This window comes from Hakea prostrata, chromosome 1 (assembly GCF_041222555.1).
Source record: "Hakea prostrata isolate BN-2017 chromosome 1, UWA_Hpros_2, whole genome shotgun sequence".
Lineage (NCBI taxonomy): Eukaryota > Viridiplantae > Streptophyta > Magnoliopsida > Proteales > Proteaceae > Hakea > Hakea prostrata.
This window is the reverse complement of record NC_142600.1, coordinates 69,541,860-69,566,660: the sequence shown is the minus strand read 5'-3', so window position 1 is coordinate 69,566,660 and position 24,801 is coordinate 69,541,860. Positions and strand designations below refer to the sequence as shown.

At 37.1% G+C, this 24,801-nt stretch overlaps 1 pseudogene; it reads left to right on the top strand.

The window, feature by feature from the left end:
* Positions 1 to 5,389: 5,389 nt before the first annotated feature.
* On the top strand, positions 5,390 to 9,328 carry LOC149029649 (AT-hook motif nuclear-localized protein 18 pseudogene; annotated as a pseudogene).
* The last annotated feature ends 15,473 nt before the right edge of the window (positions 9,329 to 24,801 follow it).

Here is a 24,801-nt window from a genome sequence, read left to right as displayed (position 1 = left end):
TGTTATGTTTTGACCCGAATTCTTGTACCCGATCTGGAAGATAGATTTGCACCAATATATTTTGGTGGGCGAACTGAATAACCTATTTGCAGAGTTTCTGTGGACGGGGTGTTGGGGCGGAGCCCCGCGATACAGTACAACCCAACCCAATGGGTTGACCCATTTACACAATTGGAATCTATATATATGTATCTTATGTTCACTTGCCACATTATTGAGATATTTGGGATTTTCAATTAGGGTTTTGGGTGAGAGTTTTTATAATGTCGTTCTTAGCGATTAGTTGTGGGATCTCCTTCTGTTCTTTTCTACATAGTGGAAAAACTCTTCTTCTTCAACCGTGGATATAGCATATCACATCGGTGTGTGAACCACGTTAAGTCTCTGTGCGTTCTTGTTTTTGTTTTTGTTTTTATTTCTTTTTCGATTTGCTATTTCGTAGTGTTTGTTCTAACATAATATTTTATAATGGAGTCGATTCGGCAAAGACAAGTTGTTCTGGTCTCTTTTCCTCCAAATATATATATGTGAGGATTGTTATGGATATCAAAAGTATGGTTCAAAAGATTTTGCAAATGGGTGCAAACACCGACAAATTAAGAAGCCAACTTACTGTCGATTGGATGGCAAAAGTCCTACTGATGCATTCAGATATTTTGACATTCTTTCCAAATCCTCCTTTAGACCTAGTGGGTATCCTTCTAGCTCTCAAAGTAAATGATTAAAAATAACTCCATTAAGTCTATATCAAAAGTAAGTTATTTTAAAATTGTATTAAACGGGGAAAAAAAATTTAAGTCAAGTTAAAAATATCACTTCTTTTTTTTTTTTTGGTAAGAGCTAGAAAACTTTGTTGTAAGGAAAAACCATGATTACAACCTATAGATAGAACATCAAATAACATAAATTGCCGAACATAAGAAGGGGGTGTGTGTACATATAAAAAGGCTTCTTGCGTTAACACTTCCTCTTTTGCCAAAGCATCTGCTACGAAGTTTGCTTCCCTTGGAACATGGTTGAAGGATACATAATCAAAAGTTGCTGCCAGACTTCTGATGTCCAATATGAGTGGAAAAAGTTTCCAAGGTGCCTCTTGGGGGCGCTTTTGATTGATAGTAATTAATGCTTGGTTATCACTCTCCATAGTTATTTTAGGCAGATTGAAACCTTAGCCCATAACATAGCCTGCCTCATTGCTAGTGCCTCCAGGGTAAGGATATCTTGGGATGTTGTTTCATGTCCAAAGGCAAAGAGAATCTTGCCCATATGATTCCTAGCAATGCCACCATATACCGCGAGTCTCTTCTCCTTAAATAAATATCCATCAACATTAATTTTTGTAAGGTGGGGAAGAGGGGGTACCCATATGATGACTCCATAAGTAGTAGAAGGCTCGAGCTTTCGAGACTTAAAAGAATGGTAATACTGCAGTCCCTTCCATATCTGGAAACTAAGCCGGACTGGTTGGATAGAAGTGGTTGTTGCAATATGACTGTGTAAGATTTCCAAAGAAGCCATAAGGCGAGGAGAGTATTGATTATCTTTTCTTCATCATCGCTTTTCAGTGCTGAGAAATACATTGTTGAACCACATCTATAATCGAGCTAGCATTGAACAGAGACGAAAATTGCATATCATTCCAGACTTTATTCGCATACTGGCAGTGAATGAAGATATGATCGGGTGATGTCTCCTGATTTCCACAGAATAAACAAGATGAAGGTATGGAGCATCCGCGTGCGACGAGTAGGTTAGCCGTGGGGAGTTTGTGATGTAGCAGTTTCCATAGAAAATGGGTGCAATCTCCAAAGGAGTCGCCAAGTAGAACACGAAGGATCTTTGTAACTATTCTTGGGAGCACATGCCATGTTGTAAGCAAACCTCACAGTGAAATTCCCAGATGAAGTCCAGAGCCAAATAAAACGATCCTCCAAAGCCAAATGGGGAATTTGGATGGCTAAAATTTTCTCCACCATTTGGCTTGGCCACCAGGTCTTTAATAGTTCTCGATTTCATAAATGAATGCTAGGGTTGATCAATTGGGCAACTTTGATTGGTCCTTTCAGAGCAAACGAGTAACAGCCCAGATCAGGAAGGGTGTTCAGAATCCAATTCGACTTCCAAGTTAAAAATATCACACCCTTTTGAGTACAATCTTTCTTCTCTTTTTGGGCACTAAAGGGTGCATTCTGACACGTTAAGGATATAAAGAATTTTCAATTCACATTGTATTATTATTTAATTAATACCATTTGTTCTCAAAGAAAAGAATAGAGAAAAATTATCCTGAATTTCCAACAGAAAAAATATATATGATTAATGTTAAGTAAGCATAATAATTCACCTCAGACTATTTAATTAATTGTACTTTACCATATATAAAATTGAAAGGACACTTAAGAGTACTAGAAGTACCTTTTCATGTTTTTTTTTGGTAAAGGAGAGTACTTTTCTTTTTTGGTAATGGTACTAAAAGTACCTTAATTAGAGTTAAAATAACTCCAATAGTAATTTTTTTAATGAAATGAGAGAGGATTGGGAAAGACCCATGAAAAATAAGTAAATATTTTATGTTTATTACATTTCAAGATAATACACGCATGTTCATAAATATTCTAATTTTGCATGATTGTTTGGTAACTTTAACAATCATATCATATGCTTTTTTTTGGCCAAAATCATATCATATGTCTATTTATGTATAACAGTAGAGATATGTACTAAATTAAGTTTTTTTTTTGCATAGGGATGATATTTAAGTTGATTATCCAAGAATCACATGACTTAGACATATCAAAGTTAAAAATAATATACAGAAAATGTTGTCATAAGATATAAATAAGATAAAAAAAAAACAAAAAAAAAAGCAAGTGCCCTCACTACAAGAAAAAGCAGAAAGGACAAAGGGCGATTATGAAAACGGCCACAATAATGATATTTAGTGGCTAAAACCGCCACTAAAAAGCAAGTGCCAGCTCAAATGGGGTGGTTTTTTTAAGCTAATAAATAAGTGGATAAGATTTTTGTAAGTATATTCTGTAAATACACGATAACAACAAATTTAATAGTTGCTCAATATTAATGTTGTTTCCATGATAAATCCATAGATGTGCTTACAATTTATAACTTTCTTTGAATTGCTTTCAGTTAATAAGTAATTTGCAAAAAAAATTAAGTTGAAGATAAAATAAAATTTTCAAAATTACTAATTATTTTCTAATTATTCCTCCTTAGCCATTACATGTTGATAATTTGCTGATTATTTTTATTAATATTACTCAAACAAATGGTGCACACAAGGATGGAAAATAAGGTAGTTTAAAAGATTGTTTTTGAAATTTGTCATAGAGAAGAGGTTCGAAAGCAAACTAATAAACGGAAAGGATTTAATTAATAAGACTCGTCCAATAGGGACCACATTCGTTTGACTTAAAGAATATATGTGAACCCCACGACTCATTATGTAAAAGGACGTGAAAACGAATCAATACTAGCAACACTATAGGTTAATTTGTTCAAATAGGACCACATGAATTTTCTTTTTTTTCTAATTTAGTTATGTGGTCGTGCTCCTGGCATGATAATGTCAACCTCTTATTTTTAGACTCTAAAATCAAAGACATTTTGGATTTGAGCCTACGTTCGTACGCATTTTTTTGCCCTTTTCACATTCTCATCTTCTGAGCTTAAAAACTCCCGGTCCTTATGACTAATTTGATGATGACGAAAATAAAAACAACAAAAGGCAAGTGACAAGGAAAATGGGATTGAAACTTTGAAATCCTCACATTTTTTTCCAATATCGAATGCTGAAAATACTAGACTAACCACCAATGGTGTTGGCTCAAACATGCAGCTTTGGGACCTTCGAGTACTGGATGGCTGGACCAGGTGTCACAAGTAGGCTTGTAAGCGGACCGGATTCAGCTCGGATACACCAGTTATCAAATCCGAATCCTATTACCAAATCCGTTATCCGAATCCGAATCCGAATCCGGCAAAAATTTAGAGAATGCATCCGAATCTGAATCCGAAACTTTATCGGATATCTGATAATAATCCGATCCGATAAAATATTCAATTATTGATTGATAATTGTCACTTTTTTACATTTTTATTATAAATTTCTAATTTTCAATTACCGAATACCACTATCCGAATCCGATTACCGGTATCCAAATCCGATTATCATCTATTTTTAAAGAAAAATGTTAAATATTTTACTCTATCCAGATAAAAGTTTATCCGAATATTATTTGATCTGATAAGCAATTATTCGAATCCGAATCCGGTTGTTTAACGGACGGATACGGATATTTTCCGTCAAGAAAAATTTTCGAATACGGATATTCCTTAAACGAATGCGAATTCGGAGGCGGATTTTGGCTATCCATTTACAGGTCTAGTCACAAGCTGAGTCCGGTTCGATATTATCAATTTGCTTATGTGGTTTGAACCGTGTGGAAGAAAAGAAAATTGTATTTTCATATGATCAGACCGAAAGACGTAACAAAAAAAATCACGTCAATAATGTTAGAGGGGCATTTTCGTCATTAGAATGACGGTACGTCCATAACCATAAGTCCATTGCAAGTCGCAATCAGGGAAGGAAATCTGTACTTCTCATGTGAAAGCAACGCGAAAGCCGGAAAGCTCAAATGGTCCAATTAAGAGTGCGCAATGCGCATACGGCACATCTCAATCCTTGTGACCCCTTGCACGTGCGCATGATTGTTTGTGCGCACCACAAATTACCTCGACCTTCTATATGTACTACTTTCCTTTTTTTTATTGTTTGTGTATGAAGATTCAAGACCCATTTTATGATCTGGACTTGGACAACTGGCACACATGTGATCCAATTCCATGGTTGTGAATTGTGATCGTCCATCAAACCCTGTCAGGCCCACCCATCAGTTCCACGCAGCCATTAAGAAATCTCGATAACGTGGGCCCCAGTTCTGAACCGCTTGTTTTTGAGTCGTTCTATTTCTATTCAATGAACCGGGTCCGGACATGGAGTTATGGTCCATGAGTCACTCTGAGTTGAAACTTCTGTCGAATTAATTACACAATCTGATCGCCAAAAACGGTCCGCTCAACAAGGAAGGAAACGAGGGGAAGATGACACTTGTCAACTGTAAGCGTGTGGACCCACCAACGTCAATGCTGACACGTATGTGAGCGCGTGATGTGGTATGCAGGCACGAGAGAGACAGAGAGAGAGAAAGAGAGAGCGCTAATGAGGTCATGGAGTCATGGCCATGGCGGCATGGCCTTCCATGGGAACTCGAGCCAAACGGACCCTTACAATGAGGTCAGTGCTTGTCCAAAGACTCCAAACTCCTCATGACCGGCTAGATTCTCGGGCGCTCCTCTCTCTCTCTCTCTCTCTCTCTCTCTCTCATTCTCTCTGAAATGCAGTGTTTCTTGCTTATTTCCATCTTCAGCAAAGAAGATAACCCAGATCGAGCTCGATTTGTTTTTCTTTTCTGCTTTTATTTACTTCTTATCTCTTCTACTTCAAAGCACAAATTAGATTCAAGATTGACCGGGGAGAAACCTGCGATATAGAAAAGAGGAAAGGAGAAGCTAGACTGGAAATTAGCGGCTATTACTTCGAGGGAGATGCGAAACAGTTCTTGAAACCCAGGTCTCTATTCAAGCTTTTATCATCTCGCTTATAAGTAGGATTAGTTACACAGTTCATGTATTATTACAGTGTTTGGACAGTTTATTGTTGATTTTGTCCGATCATGGGTGATCAAATCAAGACGACCCTTTAAGAATTAACTGCAGACGAGAGACATGAGTTTGATTTGGTTTCTTAAAGAATCCATGCATTGCAGAATAGCATAGCATCGTTCAAAGGAAGAAGAAGAAGAAAAAGAAACGAGGAAGGGTAGAAGATGGGAGGTTGGAAGTAGTCCAGGGTAGTAGAAAGAGATGAATGTGATATAGTTTTTATATAGAGCGGGGAAGAGAGAGAGAAGGTGGGCCCCATCCACCGCCCATGCGCACGCTGTCTTACCGAAACCAAAACCATCATCGATCCGTTTTCTTGATCTAACCCTAACCCAACATTGACCCAATAGCTCATCATCTCTCTCTCCTTCTACCCCTTTCATCTCTTTCTCCCAAACCTTCAACAACAGCGACTAAGGGGACCTCCCTCCAAAGCTTAACAACCATGTCATGAAGAGCTTAGCTTAGAAGAACAAACATGGATGGTTCAGCTACAAAATTGATCCCTTTTTTCTGCCAAAACCACCTAGTTTCACCTTCTCCGCTCAAAGATTGCAGCAATTGATTCATCCTAGAAACCCAATTCAAAACAAAAGCATAGCAAAAAAGAGCAGGAGTGATACCCAGAAACCCTCTAAGTCGGTGGCTCTTTCTTTCAATTTCTTCCCTGGGTTTGCTAGCATCTTGTATGAAGAGGAAAAGATCTTGAAGAAGAAGAAGAAGGAAGAACAAAAGGATGGATCAAGTAACAGCCTCAGCACATGGACATTCTCTTCCACCTCCTTTCCACGCAAGAAATCTCCATCTACACCATCCCCACCCTCACCTCCAGCAACAGCAGCAACAACACCAATACCACCACCAACAGCAGCAGCAGCAGCAGAATTCTGAAGAAGAAAACAGCGGAAGCAGTGGCTTAAACAAAGGTAAGAAGCGCGATCGCGATGATAACAATGGAAATAACATCGATGACAACAACAACGAAGGAAGAGAAATGGTTCTTAGTACCAACACAGGTGGTGGTGGAGAAGGAGAGATGACAAGGAGACCTAGAGGTAGACCTGCAGGTTCCAAGAACAAACCCAAACCCCCAATAATCATAACTCGTGACAGTGCAAATGCCCTAAGAAGCCATGTGATTGAAATTGCCAACGGCTGTGATATCGGTGAAAGCGTCGCCACCTTCGCCCGCCGCCGTCAGCGGGGAGTTTGTATTCTAAGTGGTAGTGGTACTGTTACTAACGTTACACTCCGGCAACCAGCTGCTCCCGGTGCAGTTGTAACGTTACATGGGAGATTTGAAATCTTATCTCTTTCTGGTTCTTTCTTGCCACCACCTGCGCCACCGGCGGCCACTGGATTGACCATATATCTAGCAGGTGGGCAAGGTCAGGTGGTCGGCGGCGGAGTTGTTGGCGCCCTTTTGGCATCTGGGCCGGTTGTAATTATGGCGGCTTCATTTGGAAATGCTGCATATGAACGGTTACCTCTTGAAGAGGAGGAGGCGCCGCTTCCAATGCCGGAAGGACTTGAACCCGGAATGGTAGATCAACAACACCAACAGCAACAGCAGCAACAGCAACAACAATTAATGCCAGACCCAAGTGCTCCTCTTTTTCATGGCTTACCTCCCAATCTTCTCAATCCAAGTCAATTACCAGCTGAGGCATATTGGGCTACTGGTCGCCCTCCTTATTAACAACAAACAAAGAACTACCACCTTCCTCTCCACCTTCTCATCAGAGGAGAAATTGGGTTGTTTGAAACCAAGATTTTCTTTTTAGTTCTTCTTCTTTTATGTTAGATCTTTATTTGGGATGATTCATATCATATGGCTGTGGATTGAAGAAGCTATGTACAAATCAAGGAATTCTTCTTTGAGTATTGGTTTTACAACAGTAGCTCTGTTACTTTTTCCATGTATTTAACAGCATAGAAGAAGAAGATGCAGAAGAAGAAGAAGGGCAGGAAAAGGCAACAACAAGAGCAAGAAGAAAGGAGAAGAATGATAGGCTTTTTCTTCTTTCTCTTTCTAACTTTTCTCTCTTTTTTCTTTCTTTTTAAAATTGCAGCTCTGGTGACTTATTTGATAATTCTTCTTGCTCTGCAAAAAAATTGACTGTTTTGGTGTTTCAATGTTTGCCTTTTGCTCATATTTAGTTTTGTCTGAATGCCTCAGTTTTCATTGAATGATTCCACTCCACCTCCACTCTCCCCTCTTTAAGAGGAAAAAGAAATGTTGCAGCTCACTTTAAATTAGTGAAATCTAGGCATGAAGTTCATCATCATCAGTGTTACACATTTTATTCAAAATCCATTTCAATCTTTCCAAACTATCCATGAAATTATCATTATTATTATATGTATTACTGTCAATGTTCATTGGACAGGATGATGGCTTCATGGTTAATCATCCGTGATCTAGGTTTCTGTGGTAGGGAAGATGGCAGGAAGTTTACATGCAAGGCATGGGCTTGAGTTCCATTATTTTTCAGAGTTAGGGTTCTTTATGAAAGGAACGAGGATCCAAGAGTAGAGAGGGAGGAGACATGGACATCGGATTCTGGGTTACACGTGCACTGTTCGGAACAATTTCTTTTTCGAGGCAGCGAGAATGCTTGGATAAAAACAAAAGGCTAGCTAGAAGGAGGACAAAGAGAGAGCTTGACTGTTAAAGCTACTTTCCTTCTCAAGTCTCTCAATCCACCATGGTTGTCCCTGAAGAAGAAGATAAAGCCAACCCAGCTGAATTGAAGATCACAACTGAGGTATGTGATAAAAAAATTCAGTATTGTCCGGGAATCTATATGGGTGGCATTGCAGAGCCAAAGCAGGTTCTTTGAACTCAACTGAAAACAAATGCTGCAACACTGCACTGCTGCACCCATTCATTTCTCTCTTTCCTCTTTAACACCCTTTTTCCTCTCCTCTAGACATGAAAAGACACAAGTCAACCATGTTCACCCTCTTTTCTGCTTCTTCTTTTTTCTCTAGATCTCTAGATCATGTCTTTATCCATAACGAAATTTTTATCCTAATATAGCTTAATCCAGAATCATCACATTGATAGAAATATTCCAAAACCCTACAGTAGCTTAACTGAAAACCATCACATGCTGCAGTTGATTGTCTAACAAAGTATTCTTCTCTTCATGAAGGCGTTTGTTCATGTTGATCTTCTCATTACCGTTGAAAGTTTCAGTCCTTTTTCAGGTTGGAAATAAACTATTTGTTACAGGAAATTCTTTTTTTTTCTCTTTCAGAACCCTTGAAACACGCATGTATGTGTTTTAGTGGTAACTTTCCTGTTCATGAGTACAAAGTTTCCTGCGGCTAAGATTGATAGAAATTCATAGTGAAATGTGATTATTATGTGGCCCCATGTTATTGTGATCGAGAGATAACTTTCAGAGTCTCGTATGCTGCACCATGATGGCTACCATTGATCCCAGACAAGGATTCAGACAAAAACAGACTAAATAATGTCGGCGGTTAGGAACTCCTTTTCTACTTTTTCTTTCAAAAAAGTCTATTAATTACCCTTTATTGATTCCTTCTGATCCTTAACCGCCTATTCTTTCTCTTCCTCGGGGGGCGAAGGGGGGGGAAGGGGGAAAAAAAGACTCCTAACCTGGGAGGGGGTCCGTGGCCGCGCCCCCCCCGAACCCCAGGGATTGGGGAAAGTGGGAAAGAAAAGGGACCACCCATCCCACAAACCCCTCCTTCTCCCTCACCCCACCGGGACCACATGTTCCACCCTTCCTCCCCCACCTTGCACAAACGCAGCCCTAAGGAAATATAAACCACTAGTTTGAGCTTTGGAGAGGCTATTATCCCATTATTCTCTGTCATGATTCCTACTTGCACTAAACCCCAATTCCTTTCAGTTCAACATGACCATTTAAACTAGAAAGAACAAAAATAAGTCTAATCGATACATTTTTGTTTGAAATGGTACTTTTTGAAGTGTTAATTTTTAACCTCTTGTCTTTTAGCCATTGTGGTTTTTGATCAGTTACCTACTGCCCAGTTGATGTTCTACTAAGTAGGTGGCATATGGGCCTACATATATATGCTTTTTCAAGTTGATTATCTAAATAAATCAATTGATTTGTATTTATTTAACTCTCCCAATTCTCTTCCTATTGCTAAAGACATCATTGATTTCATGTTTAATTCAAAAAAGAAAGGTAACATATGTAGTTCTTCATTATAAGGCTGTGATAGCATGATTTACATGGGTGCATGTCATGATTGATCTGCAGCCTTGTATTCCAAATTATCACCTGCATCTGAACTATGGACTCCAACCCACCATCCTTCATCATATCTTCTCCTGTATACTTTCCAACTTCTAGACAATTATCTCATGTAAGAAAAATCAAGGAATCCACCAAGCCAGGTTCTTGTACAGCTGAAATTAACCACTCTTTTTTTATATACTGGGATGCATTTTCATGATACCTGAGAGGTGATCTCTTTGAAACTTTTGTCTTGTGATCAGATTATGACATGATCCATAAATGTGTATATCAAATACTAAGGTATATAAATACGTATACCAAATCAAATTGCACAAGAAATTCAAGAAAATGAATTCAAAGTTGAAACAATGTTTATAGGTGCATGTGGAGGGTCAATTGAAAGAAAAGCACTCAAGGAAACACAAGTGAGACTTGATAATGATACAAAATAACTTCTGAGCTAGAATCCATTCAAGTGATGCCTCATAATGATAGTTATGATGTCCTGCTAGTTTAGGAAGAAAGATTGCTGTCTAGTAAGCATAGATCTCTCAGTACTTACCAAGAAAAGCCTTTCCTGTGTTACTTTTTTGCAGCTTGAGATATAATTTGTATTATTTCCTTGAGTCGTTAAAAGCAAGTATAATGGCATGCATCTCCATGAGAAAGTTGAAAGAGTAGAGACTTTTTTTTTCTTCTTTTCCCTGTAGAAAGTTCATTTATTCAACCAGCGGGACCAAGGCTAGAAATCAAATCTCTCTAAGCCAAGGAGTTGAGTTTGGCTAGACCGTTGTGTATGCAATCAACTGGGACCTCTGAGCTAGAAAATTTGCATTGAAATTTCCTTCTTTAGTAACAAACTGAAAATTACATCTTGAAAAATAAGACGTACAAGGATATCCTTCACAATCGTCAAGATACATGAGGGTCCCGTGCAACATTGAACCAAAACTAGACATGCAGTCCGATTCAAATAGTACTTGCTGCAGATCCTCTTATAAGGCATAGAGCATGGTTGACCGAAAGGCCAGTGCCTCTCCTTCAAGTGCTGCCAAACCATTTAGGCTCTGAAACTGCAAAAGAAATATCACCAATGGAGTTCCTAGCAATGAAGCCAAGGCCACCAATCATATCCTCCTTAAGAAAAGATGTGTCTGAGTTAATCTTCCACACATCTACCGGCATGAACTCGCAAATCTGTTTCGGTACCTTCTTGCTGCTCTGATACACGTCCGCCAGATTTAAAGGCAACCGCCAGTACATTCCTTCTTAAATATTAGATCATTTCTTGCACCCCATAGAAACCAGCAAAGGAAGAGGCAGTGTGTCTAGAACTCAGACTTCTCTGGTGTCTTTCCAGGAAGGAAGAACTTTAGGAAGGTGTTGTAGCCATCGAAACACTGTAATAGGTTCATCTACAGGAGGTATACAGTTTAAGCCACTAGCAAACAATGCCGCCTTGGCAAATGTGCAACCAAAAATAACATGTGAAAAATCTTCTGTAGCTTCGCCACAATGGCTGTATCTAGGGTCCAAATTAAATTGCCAGGGATGAAAAGCATTTCAAGTCGCAAGCCCTCCCGCACAACTTCGCCAAAGGAATTGTCAAATCTTTGGTTATACAAGGCTCTTCCAAATAAAAGATTGACAGTACCATTTGCCAATGATGCCGATGAGAGTTAGAGTCCAGACTTTGTTACTCTTCAGGAATTTAAGACAAAACGATGGTAGAAACGTTCAAATATATACATATTAACCCCATGATTGTATCCAATTTCATCTAGGAAATAAAAAGGGAAGTGAGAAAGACAATCAACAACCTAGAAGATTAATCTGGGGTTGTGAAAATTTTTATTGTCTTGTGAGATGAATTAATAACAAAAATAACAGGTTAGGACAATTTTCATTTCAAGTGACAAAGAAGTGTAACTGTTTGGGATATCTAGGTTTTGATTTTTAATAGGGTAAGGTACTACAACAGGAAGTGATGATGGATCATCAATAAAACTCTAATTGATTCTTCATCTAACAGCACCTTAGCAAGTAATGGGGACAGATTGGTAATCCATTGGCAATATGTCTAGGCTGGTTCAAATCTTAGCTTGCTCGGATAATTCACCAATTCATCATAATAATGTTATACTCAATTCGTCCTCTGTTGACCCAAAAAAAATGGTCCCCTAGAAAGGAATAAAGAGAAGGAAACGAAGACTGAAATTGCAGCAAATATGTGAGAAACAAGGAAAAAAAGGAAAGAAAGATGGGTCTTCTTCTTCTTTCGCCTCTACAATCGCTGTGCTTCTTTTTCTGCTTCTTTTCCTCTTTAACCCTCTAGATCTACATTCAGTGGGCGAATTCTGAGATGGGTGCCTCCACGGTAAGATGTGTATTTTATCTTCTCTTTAAGACTGATCTCCTTTGTTTTGCAGGATGATGTGATGCTACCTCTCTGCCTCCTGTTAGCTTTCTTGGTCACGCGCCTCTGCCTAGGCATTGCTATCCCTTACTCTGAAACGAAATCCCTGCAATAATCCTCTAAAGTAGACCCAAATCTTCTTAATCGCTGCATTTTCAATTTTCATTTATGGCTTGTACAAAGCCTGTGTGTACCAACCCAAATTCATTTCTATTTCTGGAAGACTTGCTTATACTTTTTGTTAACCATCTGCCATGTCTCCAACACACTTTATTCCTGCTGCTTTTTCCTATGCAAACACTGTTTTCCATAGACCCTTCTCCTACTTCCCTCTTCAAGATGGTGAGAACTTCACCTTCTTTGATACCTAATTGTCCTTCCACCAGCAATCTCCAACGATGTCGGTCTCCTCTCATTCCTCACAACATCCATATAAAAAGAAAAAAGGAAAAGCTAAATCCTGGAAAGAAGTTTTCCATTCGAGCACCTGGGTTATGAACTGTGATATTCCCATCCCCCTGTGATTGAGGAAGGAAAACTTATGTATGGTTACGCGATTTGATTTCAACAGGAATCCATCTTAGCAATCGAGAAGAAATTCACAATACTTTGGGCTGCTTTGGGAGCTATTCAGGTCTTCTATGCTGGTATGGATACTTTCAAAGCTACTTTTATCTTGGAGGAAAGAAGAAACCATGTCTTCTCTCTGTCACCTTGGTGGTTGGGCTCCTCACTACTTCACCTATCCCTCAAACCTTTACCTGAATTTAGAACTGACGTATTATTACCACCCATTGTTGTTTGGATCCAATTAAGAGGAATGGATGATGAACTTCTTAATATGGATCAAGTGAAGACTGTAGATGCTAAACTGGGAAGGGTGATTGAAGTGCACATTAATCCGACTGAGCTTGGCTTGACTGGAAACTCAACCAGAGTAAAGATCACCTTGGATATCAACAAAAGCGTTGGGTTCAAAACACATCCATTCGTAATAGTGAGGGACTTTGGGTCCCACTAGACCTTCTGTATGAGGTAAGAATACTCTGTTACAAATGTGGAAAATCACACATCTTACCAAATATTGCTCAGAGGTGATGGGTCTAGACTCAGCCACGGGTTCTCACTTGGGAAACCCTATTTTCTTTACAGGGCTTAATATTGAACTTATCTAGGGAGGTTTATCTAGAGTTCTCTCTACAAAATCTCTACAAAAAAAAAAAAAAAATGCTCTCTCCCCCTACTGTTGATCTCATCAGCAAAATAGATGAGACTTCTCTATCCTTAAACAAGTCTGTGAATGACTATGCTATGGTTGATACTGTTGATAAAAACGCTATTGTTGGAGGTGAGGTTATTGACCTGTTAAATTTTAATTTCAATACATCACCTCCTCTAAATTACCCAAATTCGGATATAATTTTGCAAAAATCCACACAATCCAATGGGCCTTGCGGGCTAAGGAGTAGTTTTGGTTCCAAATATTCAAAGAAAAATACGTATCAGATGGGGACAAAAATACCAGGTAATTATCAGCTTGGTTCTTAAATTCATTGCCATCAAAGGAGAATCATGACCCTCGTACATGAGGGACAAACTTTAAGGCGTACCATGGATATTGCAAGTGGTTTTGCTAATTTCATGAAAAACCTTTTCACTTCTTCAAACCCTCTAGACCCAGATTTTGTTGAAGGTCTGTTCCCTCCTCTGAACCTTAATCTAATTCCCTTGGACATATCTAACCCACTCTCTCATGAATAAATTAAAGAAGCCCTGTTCTCCATGGGCCCCCACAAAACACCAAGTTTTGATGGATTCAATGCTTATTTTTATCAAAAAAAAAATTGAGACTTACTAATGGGTGAAAATTTAATCCTTCTCTCAACTGAATCTGTAATAGTACTGAATATGGTCGAATCTACAGAGAATGGTGAAAATTTATTCCTTGATAAAAATTGGGGGGTTTTGAATCGAGAAACTAAAAAAAATAAAACAAACCATGGATGCAGTAATTAATAAGAAAATTAGAATAGTAAAAACTTTCAATCAAGATTTAATTTTCAGTATTGATTCTATCAATTGATCATTGACTCAAAGACAAAAACTTTAATTTCGGGTAGTTGGTTGTGGTCATTGAGGATCAGTCCTCCAACAACCAATCTTTTCCTACTTCCTCGATAACCTTTGGATCCGTCCTTTGGGTTATTTCCCTAATCAATAAACATAACCTTGGATCTCTCCTTTGAGTTATGCCTATTAATTGCATCAAATATTGAAGACCCAATCCCTAGTTAGTAAACTCCGAAAAGCCTATTGTATTTAAACTAGGATATAAATCCTCATAGCAAACTCTCTAGGACATTGATTACACTCAAAGATGCTATTTGTCAATTATATTAGAATAACCAATAAATAACTATTCGAACTCACTAACTATTGAAGTAATCATCAAACAATAGGCCTCTTGTCTAAATATTAATCCAATAACATAATGAACATGGAAAATGTATAAATACCCGAGAATTAAAGAAAACTATTTACCCAGAGTCTCATAATTGTCAAAAATCAGACTTCTATTAATCTTGATAAAAAAAAATGGAATTAGTTAGACATGGCAAGAAGAATAAAGAAATGAAAGAAAACACCATGCCCTCTTCCTTATAACTATGGCCTCTTCTTGTTGTAGTGTGTGTTTTCTAATCTCTATAAATGTCTTCTTTCTTATAGAGGATTTTGTCAATTTTGCATCATTCCGGTGTTGTCATTTCCATTGTTCTCTTTAGCAATGCAATTTTTCTCAATTCAATTGTTTCCTTTGTTCCTCCTTGCCCATTTAATAGTTTCCATTCTTCCTCCCTTGCCTATTGATTGTTTTTATTATCTTTTTTGTCAATGCAATGGTTTCTAATTTAGTCACTTTCCAATTCAATGTCTTCCTTAGATGTTCGATCGCAAGAGAGAGCGAAATCATTGTTTGTTGAATTAAGACATTTTATGAAAATCCTCCAGATTTGAATAAAATCAAATCTCCAACTTTGGACGTAATCAAATCCTCCATCTTAATTTGGGTATGGTTCTTTAATTTGATTTAAAAATATGGCATCGCGGTTTTAAACCACTCTTTTTTTTGTCTTGATATCCAAATGCTCTAATATGTCCATATAATAAAAATCCAAATAAACAACCAATTAATCTTATTAAAATACAAAGAATTTGATATAATATTAATGCAATTAAGCAACCTAACAAATTCCCCCACATTTAAACCATTGCTTGTCCTCAAACATTATTTTAAAAAGTTTCTCTTCTATGATTTCAAAAATATATTGAATTTCAACGAAGAATCAACAATTTCAATTAAACTTTATCAATCGACATGGAGAACAACTAGTTTCAATAAATCATCAGATTTAAGATGCATCAGGATCCAATACCCATGGAACGAAATCTCGTTCGTTTCGCCTGGTTCGCTACCCAGCGAACCGGGAAATTTCGGTGATATTTCGCCTATAGAAGTCGCTAAGTTCGGTTGATGTGAAGTTAATATTATCCAGTTCGGCTCAAGTCCCAAGTCATTTTTTCTATTAAATATTTGAAATCATAAATGTCTGGCTCCCAGTTTTTTATACATTAAAAATTAAATCTAAAACTAACACTTTTAACTACGCGACAACACAAATGGACAGATGAACGTTTGAAACTCATTTAATACTTGAGGGATGAAAATTGAAAAGACACTTGCGTGTGATGGAAGAAATAGGCAAAACCCATTTTTGAAGTTTTTGCATCTTCTTCATTTTGTTGCAGGGACCGGGATCAGTGTTTTGGGACGATGGGTTGCAGGGATAGGGATGAAGTTCAGTGTTTTGGGACGATGGCTCCGGCGAAGTTTATGGGTGACTCAACCATCGTTCTACTTGCAAAACAGAGAGCACGGATCATCAAATTTCGGCGATCGGAGATATAATGGGACTACCCGATTTCTTTCTCTTTCTTTCTTCTCCTTCTTTCTTTCATCAAATTCTGGCCATTTTCTTTTGATTCGCTGGACAATCAGCGATTTTCCGGCGATGTTTCGACACTTTTCGCTGACGATTTTCCGGCGATATACTGCAAATCTCGTTTCGCCCCTTGGTATCGTTTCGCTGGGGGGCGAAACCAATGAATTTCGGCGATATTTCGCCGAAATTAAGTTCCATGCCAATACCCGCTCATTTGGATTCACTCAAATCATTCACAGAAGGATAATTTACCATATGCTTGCACATAAATCATGCCTCCACCACTAAGTATTGAATCAAACACACGTATCTAAAGGTTTTTAACAGGTTATAATGGGGCTTTAGGTAGTGTTGCTGCACAATCCTGTTCGTCCCTTCAGCCAGTTAAACCTGCACAGATGAGCTCGACCGGGGAGGTCGAGTTTTCACCTCCAACGATCTAGTTAGAAATCCGACTAAGGAAGGCAAGAAAGTAATGAACAATAATAATACGACTAGTGATAATTCTATTCAGCGTACCTTTCTCTTGTGTTCTCATACCTTTTATAGCCTTTTTTCTGTATAATTTTGAGTGGGACTCAAACCCTAATTAGGTTGCTTTTCGAATCTTAGTCCTTGAGCCCTACTCGAACATGAGTAGTAAAGTCCGGGTTGAATACTGTTTCTTTGGCTAGAATCTTATTCGATTTACCTTATTATTCAACCTCTGTATTTATCCAACCGACCTTGACTTGGTTGGTCTAACTTGGTCCGAGCTGGTCAGACTAAGTTTGAACCGAACTGGTCTAGTCGTTTTGGTTGAACTGGGTTTAAACCGAACTGATTCAGGTTTATTTATTCTTTCCTTATCATAAGCCCCCCAGTCTCTGAAGTCCGAGCTTTATCTTGCTCGGGCTTTAGAGATTTGGTGACCGAACACGTCCACACTTCCAACCTCTGTTACTTGTGTGTATTCACAGCCTGGCGTTGGAGGTTTCATGGCTGACGTCATCTGACAGGGTGCTACGCCGTAGAATGTGAAAAGGCAGCACACGTTCTTTCTGCACGTATTCTCTATATGACACGTGGCTCTGAAATGATGACCTTCATAATGTCTTTTTTGTTTTTTTTTTTTTTTTTTTTTTAAAAATCTGAGAAGACGAATCGTTTTGGTTCCAGATTGCCAGCGTTTGATTGGAATCTTCCTGAAGAGTCTTTATACGTGGTCGTTGGATATGGATAGCTTTAAAGTCAGTAGATTAGAAGCTTTTTGTGTTCCTCCCTTTTCATCCGTTAGATCTGGATTTGTTAGGGAGTATATAGATTTGAACTTCCTTTTCTCTTTCATTTTTTACTGTTTTCTTTGTTGTACCTATGGAGAAGACGGAAGTTGCAGTTTCTCTAAAGTGCCTTTTTTCGACCTTCATAGGAGTTCTTTCTTCGATTCCTGCAACAAGTAAGTTCGTCTTCCTCTCTTGGTTATTTTCATCTACTTTATTTTTCATTTGGTGTTGTATTCTGAGCGTGCTTTACCCTTTCTGTTTTTTTATTTTCCTTGGGTTTTGCTTGTCAGTTCTTTCATTTCTGCAACTCTAGCCTTCGTATAGGCTTCTTGTTTTTGATGGGTGTTAAGAAGAAAGCTTCTAGGCCCTCTAGATCCTCCCCTATTCCCCCCTCTTCTGGGAGCTCTTCTGTTCTTTCTGAGAACAGTGGAGCTGCTTCTTCTGGATACAGTGACACAGAGAGTGACACTGAACTTGATCCGACCTTGTCTCCTGGTAGTCGTCCCAACCTACTTAGTGATGCTGAATTAACTTCATTAAGTATTCGTAGTCGGTTCAGCATTTAACACGACACGTTGGTTGCTTAAGCTTTCTTCTTCAGCCTTAGCTTTTGAGAGAAGTCGTCCTAGGACTTCCGAACACATAGATTTCGACCCCAGTACCTCGGGTCCCAGTTTTTATCCGTCCGAGCTTACCGAAAATGATTTGAAGGATATCCGAGCTCGGTACTCCATTCCTGATAGCTTTATACTGAGGGTCCCTTCTTTCCATGATCGGGCTCACCGACCTTCTCCTGGTGAGTTTGCAGTGTATGAAGATGCCTTTGTCAGTGGTTTCAAATTTCTAGTGCACCCAATCTTTTCTGATATGCTTAATCATTTTGGGGTTTGTCCAGGGATGTTGGCGCCAAATAGTTGGCGCAACATAATTTGTTTCTGGGGATTCTGTAAGCAGTCTGAGGTCGGTGTCATTCCAACCTTACCTTTATTCCTTCAATTTTTTATGTATAAAAAACAAAAACAAAGTTGTTGGTTCTATCTCTCCAAACGAACTTCCCTGCAAATTGGGTGGGAGGGTAACTTCATAGGATCAGGTACTCTTCCAACCAATACCAAGGGTTGGAGGTCTCGTTATTTCTTTGTTCGGTCTGCCTCTGTCCCTAGCTTTCCGACCTCTTGGCCTAGATACCTACTCGAACATGAGTAGTAGAGTCCTGGTTGAATATTGTTTCTTTGGCTAGAATCTTATTCAGATTTACCTTATTATTCAACCTCTGTATTTATCCAACCGACCTTGACTTGGTTGGTCTAACTTGGTCCGAGCTGGTTGGACTAAGTTTGAACCGAACTGGTCTAGTCGTTTTGGTCGAACTGGGTTTAAACCGAACTGATTCAGGTTTATTTATTCTTTCCTTATCAGGTAGGGTATGGAAAAACAAGGAAACTGGGGTAAAATAAAATCGAAGGAATGAGTTGAATCACAATAATATGTCCTAATCAATTTTTATCAGGTTCTCAAAAACTTTTGAAATCCTTAAAGCAAAAAGGCTAAGCAACATGCACTGAGAGAAATGAGGTATTTAGTAAAATGATGTTACTTCCCAAGAAACTGACTCTTTTCATAAAAAATTAAAAATATATATATATATATATATATATATATATATATATATATATATATATATATATATATATATATATATATTCTCTTTTCCTCTTTCTTTCTTTCTTTTCTTTTGCTTTCTTTCATTTTCTTTTTCTTTCTTTCTTTTTTTTTTTTTTTTTTTTTTTTTTTCTTTTTTTTTTTTTTTTTTTTTAAAGCACTTCAAGTACAAGGTGCATCAAGTTTGGCAGTACCTATTTTTTCTTCTCACCATTAATTGACATTTCATATCAGTAACTCAATCATCTTTCGATTTGAGTTCAACATAGTGAAAGAGATAAAAAGATTAATAAGGTTTATGTGGTGGTGCATTATCAAAAAAAAATGTCAAGGCTCAAAGGGGGCTCCTAGGGGCAATAACCAAGGATAGACTATCAAAAAAAAGCTAAAAAGCGATGAATCCTTGGTATCCTTGTCATTTGTATGCATTTAATCCAATTAGGTGGTTTCAGCATGCAAAACTAAACAAGTTCTAGAAATATCCAAACATGAAAGATATCACACAACCAAGAAAAATAGAGCGAAACCAAGGAGATATGCTATTAGGCTCAAGAGCTCACAAAAATGGTTTGTGCATATAAATCTTTATCTTTTCCTCTAAACTAAAATCAAAACAATATTTTATTAACATGTGATTTTAAAGAATTTAATTGATCATGGTTCATCAAAATTGAATTCAACCTAAAAATATTGATTATGCAATCCATTGAACTCATAGAAGATGAAACATCATTTAAAAAATATGCAAAAATTTTACCCACCAAAAGCATTAATATAATCCCCTCCCCCACACTTACATCTATCAATGTTATCATTGTCATGGAAATAAGAGAATCTAGAAATGCTCCCCTGATATATAAAACATTGGACTGAAGCTAAGCAATCAATTGGAAGGTGTTAAGTTCAAAATAATCTAGTCTTCAGAAAAGAAAAAAAAAACATTCAAGATTTCTAACAATATAAAACAATAACAATTAATTAATAACATCAATCAAAACAGAAAGAAAAAAAATTAAAGTAAAGAAAATTGGGTTGCCTTCCGATTCATTTAACGCCTTTGGCTAGACATAACGTATTTGTTGGGTTTTGTGGGCTTAACTAACACTGGTCCCTTTATATGGGTCCATATTCATTCAGGGGTATTACCGACCTTTACTATTGTGGGAGTGGTTAAAGGTTAGGGTTTTATATTATAAATAACTCATTGGGTCCCCGTAGCCGTCACACGCAATATTTTGGGTTTGAGATTGTTTCCACAAACACTCAAACGAAGATTCCAAAGTGGTAAAGCTACGGAAGATTCAAGGAGAGCAAAAGGAGGATCTATAACGAGAATTCACCACAGGTATTTATTTTTACGCTTCCGTGATTGTATTCATAACTATGATTTAATTATTATAGGAACTATAGATCCTGGTGGATCCAACAGTATTTTCATTCCTTGTATTCTGGGATATCAAGCTCAATTTCAACATTATGCACATGAAAACCTTCATAAAAAAAAAATTTAACTAACGGCCACTAACCTTGAATATTTTATTAGTATCTAAACTTTGGATTTCAACTCCACCATGAGATAAGACATTAGTAACTACAAAAAGTCCTAACCATCTAAAACGCAGTTTTCCTAGAAATAATTTCAATCTAGATTGATAGAGCAAGACTTTTTGACCAATTGTAAAATGTTTACCTTGCAATTGTTAATCATGGAAAACATTTATCTTATCTTTGTAAATCCTTGAATTCTCATAGGCATTATTGCAAATTTCTTTCAAATCTTGTAACTGAAGCTTTTGTTACTCTCCAACTTTGTCCATCTCCATATTGCATTACTTCACAACCCACAATGCCCTATGCTCCATCTCTACAGGAAGATGAAAACCTTTCCCAAACATGCACTAAGCGGCAAGGGGACATATCTATAGGTGTTTTGTATGCTATCCAGTAGGCTAATAATGCATCTCCAATCTTTTCAATTTAGATTTACCGTTTTCTCAAGTATGGACTTGACTTCTAGGTTTGACACCTCAGATTGCCCACTCATCTGTGGATGGTATGCAGTGACATTATACTTGCAGAACAATGCTTTAATCACTTTATTGCAAAAATGGGTGCCTCTATCACTAATCATTGCCTTAGATGTGCCGAATCTGACAAAAATCTAAGACTTGACAAAATCCACAACCACTTTAGAATCATGAGTTCGGGTAGCTTTAGCTTCCTCTCATTTCGAGACATAATCCAAAGTATTAGTTATATAAAAATTACCAAAAGAATTAAGAAAATGACCCATGAAATTTATACCCCAAACATCAAAAATTTCACAAATAAGTATAGGGATAATGGGTAATTGATTTCTATGTCCTAAATTCCCAATTTTTTGGCAACACTCACATCATTTACAAAACCTATATGCATCATGAAACAAAGTTGGCCAATATAACCCATATTCTAAGACTTTTCGAGCTGTTCTTTTTTTTTTTTATCAAATCGTCCACCACAAGCATATGAATGACATAATTGTAAGATGGATGATATCTTTTATTGATGTACACATCTGCAAATAATTGAATCTGAACAATGCTTCCAAAGGTAAGGATCGTCCCACACATAATATTTAGCATCACTTTTTTATTTTATATTTTTGAGCTTTAGATAAATCCTTAAGTAGAGTTCTAACAACGAGATAGTTAACTATATCTGCATACTAAGAAACCTCATTAAGAAAAAAGAGATGTTAATCTGGGAAGTTGTCTTGTAGTGGAGATGGGTCTTCATTGGAAGTCAATCTACTCAAGTGGGCGGCATCTAAATTTTCAGTACCTTTCTTGTCATATATTTCGAAGTCAAATTCTTGTAACAAGAGTATTTAATAGATCAACCTCGATTTAGCTTCTTTCTTCAAAAGAAAATATTTTAGAGCTGCATGATCAGAGTGAATAACAATTTTAGTACTTAATAAATAGCAATGGAATTTTTCTAAAGCAATTACAATAGCTAAAAGTTCTTTTTCCGTTGTTGAATAATTGCACTGTGCACTGTCAAGAGTTCTTGAAGCATAATAAATGAAATGAGAATATCTTCCAATTTTTTGTCCAAGAAGAGCTCCTACTGCATAGTTACTTGCAACACACATGATTTCGAAAGGTGGTTCCAAATCTGGTGATCTGATGATGGGGGTTGAAGTCAATTTGTCTTTTAAAGTGTCAAAAGCTTCCTTACACGCTTTATCAAACTCAAATGCCACATCCTTTTGCAATAATCTACGCAAAGGTTGCGTGGTTTTGGAGAAGTCCTTGATAAAGCGACGATTAAATCCTGCGTGCCCTAAAAAAGAACGAATCTCCCATACAATTACAGGATAAGACAAGGATTTTATAATATCAATTTTAGACTTATCAACCTCTATATATACTTTTTGCAAAAACGATATGTCAAGAATAAATCCTTGAGTTACCATTAAGTGATATTTTTCATAATTCAAAACAAGATTAGCTTCTATACACTTTTGCAACACTTTTGTTAGGTTAATTAAGCATATATCAAAAGAAACACCATATAATGTAAAATCATCCATAAACACTTCTATGATGTTCTCAACATGATCAAAAACAATATTAACGATGTATCGCTGGAATGTAGCAGGGACATTGCAAAGTCCAAATGGCATCGTTTGGTAAGCAAAAGTACCAAAAAGATATATGAATGTGGTTTTCTCTTGATCCTCTGGTGCAACCGGAACTTGATGAAAACCTGCAAAGCCATCCAAACAACAATAATGAGATTTACCTACTAAACGTTCAAGCATTTGATCAATAAATGGGAGAGGAAAATGATCCTTCCTAGTTGATGCATTCGATTTAAGATAATCTACACAAACTCTCTATCTATTCAGGATTCGAGTGGGCACCAACTCATCATTCTCATTTTAAATCACATTGGTGCCAGTTTTCTTTGGAACTACTTGAATTTGACTTACCCATTTGCTATCTAAGATTGGATAGATCATACCTGCATCAAAAAGTTTTAGAATTTCCTTTCTCACTACCTCCATCATAGGTGGGTTCAAACAGCGCTTAGTTTGCTTAGAAGGTTTATAATTTTCTTCAAGCAGGATTTTGTTCATACATGTTGAAGGACTTAAACCTTTTATTTCTACTATGGTCCATCTCATATCCTCCTTATGTTTCCGAAGCACTCTAAGCAATCTATCTTCTTTCAATGTATTGAGCTTACTTGAGATTATTACAGGTAGACTTCTACTATCATCCAAGAATGCATATTTCAAATGATCTGGCAATGTTTTTAGTTCTAACTTAGAGGCCTACACAATAAAGGGTAAAAGCTTTGTGTCAGAAATAGGAAGGTTAACAAAAAAACATCAAACCTCATAGGTCTAAGTAACTCTAATTCAAAAATAATGTTTTGCAATTCATCATCTATTGCAAACTTTTCTTTTACAATCTGCACTTCTTCAAGAGTTAAATCATTACTAAGTGCAATTTTCAACTTATCTTCCTCACAAAAATTAAATGTTTTTTGAGCTAGTGTGCCAATGGCATCAAAAGCATAAACAATATATACATCATTAGGATATTTCCTGGAAGCATAGATATTAAACTTAAATGGTTTCACCATCAAACTCCATTGTTAATGAACCATCATGCACATCGATTTTAATTTTAGCTGTTTTCAAAAAAGGTCTCCCAAGAAAAGCAAACTTGAGTTAGGAAAATAGTCTTCCTCCATATCAAGTATATAAAAATCTGTAGGAAAAACTAATACATTTATTTGAACTAAAACATCTTCTAACACCCCCAAAACATCTTCTAACATCCCTTCAAGATAAACATTTGATTTATCAGCCAATTGAATTATTACGCCAGTATTTTTCAAAGGATATTCAAATATTTATAAACTGATAAATGCATAACGTTAATTGAAGCACCTAAATCACACATGGCTTTTTCAATTTTCATATTACCTATCTTACAAGGAATGACAAACATACTTGGATCCTTACACTATGAAGGTAATTTATTGTGTAAAACAACTGAGACATTTTTCCTTACACTTATTTTCTCATTGCCTTACAACTTTCTCTTATTAGTACATAATTCCGTAAGAAATTTTGCATAGCGAGGAATTTGTTTGATAGCATCAATTTAAATGCATATTTTCCTCAACTTTGCGAAATATCTCAAGAATTTATTTTTCCTCTTCAAGTTTTTTGTTTGAGAAAGTCTTGTAGGGAAAGGAGGGGGTGTTACCTTCAGACTTACTTGTTGTATTGGAGGTGTTACTTCTTTTTCTTTTCCTCTCTAAAATCTGAATGATGAGCAATGAGTCTTTCTAACTCTTTGTCACTTCTCAATGTCATTGCACTCACATTTTGCTTTGGATTGATAATTGTTTGTAAGGGCAATTTTTCTTGATTCTCAAGCTTACTCACTGAATATACGACTTGACTA